A 4,916-nucleotide genomic window follows, 5' to 3' on the forward strand; every position below is an offset into this window, starting at 1 on the left:
CAGGTAGATTGCCTATCTCTGCTTTGCTCAGTTCCTCTTCTAGGGTTTTACCTTGTTCCTTCATCTGGAACATGTTCCTCTGCTGCCTCATTTTGTCTAACTTGCTATTGGTATCTTTTTTTTAAACAGGAAGAATTTAAAATTTTTATTTATTTTTTTTACAACATAGATTTTATTTTTTTTAATTTTTATTGGAATATTTTTGATTTACAATTTTGTGGTAATTTCTGCTGTACAGCAAAGTGAATCAGTTATACATATACATATATCCACTCTTTTTTAGATTCTTTTCCCATATAGGTCATTACAGAGTATTGAGTACAGTTCCCTGTGCTATGCAGTAGATCCTTATTAGTTATCTATTTTATATATAGTAGTGTGAATATGTCAATCCCAATGTCCCAATTTATGCCTCCCTCCTTTCCCCTTTGGTAACCATAAGTTTGTTTTCTACATCTGTGACTCTATTTCTGTTTTGTAAATAAGTTCATTTGTACCATTTTTTTAGAGTCCATGTATAAGTGATATCATATGATATTTGTCTTTCTCTGTCTGACTTACTTCACTCAGTATAACAATCTCTAGGTCCATCCATGTTGCTGCAAATGGCATTAGTTCATTCTTTGCTACTGGTATTTTTATGTATGTAGTAGGTTAGTTACATGTCTTGAACTTGGAGAAGTGTCCTCTGTAGAAGTCCTGTGTGTCCTTGCAGTGCACTTCCTGCTAATCACCCAAGCTATATATTCCAGGGATTTCCCCTAGGAGGGCTGCATGAGTCCTTCTCTTGTGGCAGGTTAACTATGTGGGCAGTCTGGTAGGCTGATTGGCCCCTGGTCTGGTTGGTTGCCAGGTGACTTCATATTTGTCAGAATGTCTATCATCAAAAAGAACACAAATAAGAAATGTTGGCGAGGATGTGAAGAAAAGGGAAGCCTTGTACATTGTTGGTGGGAATGTAAATTGGTGCAGCCACTGTGGAAAACAGTATAGAGGGTTCTCAAAAAACTAAAACTAGAACTACCATGTGACTCAGCAATTCCAATCTTAGGCATATATCTGAAAAAAACAAAGATACATGCATCCCAATGTTCATAGCAGCACTATTTACAATAGCTAAGATATGGAAGCAACCTAAATATCCATCAACAGATGAATGGATAAAGAAGATGTGGTATATGTATATAATGGAAAACTACTCAGCCATAAAAAGAATGAAATTTTGCCATTTGCAGCAACATGGATGGACCCAGAGGGCATTACGGTAAGTGAAATAAGTCAGAGAAAGACAAATACTGTATGATATCACTTATATGTGGAATCCAAAAAACACAACAAACTAGTGATTATTTTAAAAAAATGCAGACTCACAGATATAGAGAACAAACTAGTGGTTACCAGTGGGGAGAGGGAAGGGGGAGGTGCAATACAGGGTTGGGGGGAAAAGAGTTATTATGAGATTATATGAAATCATGTATGTGAAACTTTTGAAAATTGTAAGACACTAATTTAAAAAAATGTGAAGAAAAAAAAATGACCAACACCAATATCTCAGACTGCTGGGATTCAATGAGAACATGCAGTTAAAGCAGGTAGTACATTCTCAGCCTAGTGTCCATGCTGATGTCTGTCATTTTTGTGTATCCTCTTCCCACTGCCTTTGTATGTGCTATTCTCTTGGCTGAATGTCCAGCATAGTGCTACCCATCTTTTAAAATGCAAGGGGGTCTGAGACTTTGATGTCCAGGATTGATGTAGTTCTATGGGTGTGATTACTGACAATGTACTTTCAGTTGAGGAGGATAAACTTTCCCGAGCACAGGTGGACCATTCTTCAGTCAAATGTCTTCACCCCTTCAAATTTCAGGGTCAGTTTCTGCAGAAAACTTTCCCTGATTCTGCTAGACTCGCTGGCTACATGACCTCCATTTTTGCTTCCACATTGTATTCATTCTGCTGTCAAAGGTTTTCCGTGTGTCTTCTGTCCCTATTTTCCATTACATTGCATGTTCTTTGAATGCAGATGTATTATGTGCTTTAAAGTTTCAGCATCTATTACAATGTGAAACATTTGTCCTAATCAGTAAGAGCTGTTGATTAATTACATTCCTCTTTTCTTTATAAACATTTTTTGAATTTATACCACCAAAATACAAAATCAGAAAGCTGGATAAAGCCAACTGTTACAGAGATGCATATATATAACAGGACTTATGTGCTGTAGGCACACTGGGTTGGTGTAGCCATTCTGGAAAGTGACCTGGTGCATCTAGCCAAATCGAGGATATACTCACCAACCACTCAGCAATTCCAGTCCTGGGTATACATCCTAGAGAAATTCCCAGACAAGGCTGAAAGGGGATTTGTAAAATTATGTTAATGCTAGTGTTATTTATGGTAGCAGAATTGGAGGCAATCTGGGTGACCATCACTAGAAGAGCAGACAGACCCAGTGTGTTGGGTCACACGCTATACTAGGTGACATTCAGAGATAATGAACCATACAGATGAACACCCAGAAACATGCGTGGACCTTTAAAATATAATTCTGAGTAAAAAAGTAAAAAGAATTTGTTACACATTACATTTATGTAAATTAGACATTTGTGCACACAAAATAGCAAGACACATTTTCAAGAACATATAAAAACAAAAGAATATATGTTAAATACATTTGAATGATTGCTTTGGTAGGAGGAAAATGAGAATGAAGAATCCTGATGAAGGAGAAAAATAAATTTAAAATGAAAAGAATAAAACTTGCAGGAGGATAAAAAATACAAACAAAAGTCCTACAGGTCTTTTAAGAAATTTTAAGTCTGTAAAGTAATTATACTCCAATAAAGATGTTAAAAAAAAAAAGAAATTTAAATTCAGGGAATGTGATTCCTCCAGCTCTGTTCTTCCTTCTCAAGATTATTATTTCTATTTGGGGTCTTTTGTGTTTCCATACAAATTTTAAAATTACTTGTTCTAGTTCTGTGAAAATGCCATTGGTATTTTGATAGGGATTGCATGGAATCTGTAGATTGTTTTGGGTAGTATGGTCATTTTCACAGTATTGATTTTTCCACTCCAAGAACATGGTATATCTTTCCATCTGTTTTTGTCGCCTTTCATTTCTTTCATCAGTGTCTTATAGTTTTCTGAGTACAGGTCTTTCACCTCTTTAGGTAGGTTTATCCCTAGGTATTTTATTCTTTTTGATGTGATATGGTAAATGGGATTGTTTCCTTAATTTCTCTTTCTGATAGTTTCTGATAGTTCATCAGTGTACAGAAGTGCAACAGATTTCTGTATGTTAATTTTGTATTCTGGACTTTACTGAATTCATTGATGAGTTCTAGTAGTTTTCTGGTGGCATCTTTAGGATTTTCTATGTACAGTGTCATGTCATCTGGAAAGAGTGACATTTTTACTTCTTCTTTTCCAATTTGCATTTCTTTTATTTCTTTTTCTTCTCTGATTGCTGTGGCCAGGACTTCCAAAACTATGTTGAATAAAAGTAGCGAGAGTCATCATCCTTGTCTTGTCCCTGATGTTAGAGGAAATGCTTTCAGCTTTTCACTGTTAAGTATGATGTGAGCTGTGGGTTTGTCATATATGACCTTTATTATGTTGAGGTAGGTTCCCTCTATGCCCACTTTCGGGAGAGTTTTTATCATAAATAATGTTGAATTTTGTCAAAAGCACTTTTTCCGTATCTATTGAGATGATCATATAGTTTTTATTTGTTAAAATAACAACATCAACAACAACACTGATAAAACCTTAGAGATCTCTGATCTTGGACCTAATTTGTGGCTACAAGGCTAAATGCACCAAGAAGGTTGCAATTGTCTGTAAATACAGGACCTGTATGGTGTCTCCCTCAGGAAAATGGTGAAGAAAATTGCAATGAGCCAGCACACCAAGTGCATTTGCTCCTTCTGTCACAAAACCAAGAGGGAGAGCTAGCTGTGGGTGTCTGGCACTGTGGTTCCTGCATGAAAATGGTAGCCGGTGGTACTGACCCTACAATACCACTTCTGCAGTCACAGAAAAGTCCATCATCAGAAGACAGAAGGAATGGAAAGATCAGAAGTTCTACCATGGGAAACACTGCTAGCCTGTAATAAAGGGATTCATTTATGTAATCCCCCAAAAAGAATCCTCAAAGATTTCTAAAGTTTAGTGACTGCTAAAAGAGAAAGAAATAGATTATAGAAAGGAAATAACCTGGGAGCTGTTATCTAAGAATAACCTTTGTTTTCTTAGAAGAAAAAAAAAAAAATCCATCTTATGCCAGGAAGGAAAAGGTGAGATCCAAGGAATCTGCATTCCTTGAAAGATTTCTGAGTGATTCTGAATTAAATGGTTGGCACTTTAGAAAGTTGCTCTAAAGGGCTAGTCTTGAAATCAGAGCCCATCATTCACAGGCTTTTTCCTTTCTGCCCCAAAATAGGAAGCAGAAGCTGATAGTCACCAAGGGAAACAGAAAACTCATAGAGCAAATAATAGTTCTTTTTGAACCAGCAAAGTGAGGCAGAGTTAACAAGCATCAAAAAACAAAAACTAAGACCAAACCCAAGAAAGCAACAGCAACAAGTGGAAAAGAAACAAAAAGGAAGTAATAAGGCCACTTTAAAGGTACGGCCTGAAATCAAGAGAGAAGGATGGAATTAAGACCTCAGCACCTTCACACTGTGTATATGGTAAAGTGAAAAGGAAAAGCAAATTTTGGAAATGATGTTTGGTATCAAAGTTCGGTAACAAACTCAGAAAGTAGTTAGAAAATGTTTGATTGGATGATGAAATAAAACATGAAATGAGATTAAAATAAATTGAAATGTATTAATACAAGTAATTGAAAAGCCAGTTTTATCCAGTAACTGATAAGCCAGGTAGCTCATACACAAACAGAAAAAGAAACAAGC

The 4,916-nt window shown here is 36.1% G+C and overlaps 1 pseudogene; it reads left to right on the forward strand.

Moving 5' to 3' along the window:
• Positions 1-1,243: 1,243 nt before the first annotated feature.
• Positions 1,244-4,108, forward strand: LOC131766821 (large ribosomal subunit protein eL43-like; annotated as a pseudogene).
• The last annotated feature ends 808 nt before the right edge of the window (positions 4,109-4,916 follow it).

Source organism: Kogia breviceps, chromosome 12 (genome assembly GCF_026419965.1).
Source record: "Kogia breviceps isolate mKogBre1 chromosome 12, mKogBre1 haplotype 1, whole genome shotgun sequence".
Taxonomy (NCBI): domain Eukaryota; kingdom Metazoa; phylum Chordata; class Mammalia; order Artiodactyla; family Physeteridae; genus Kogia; species Kogia breviceps.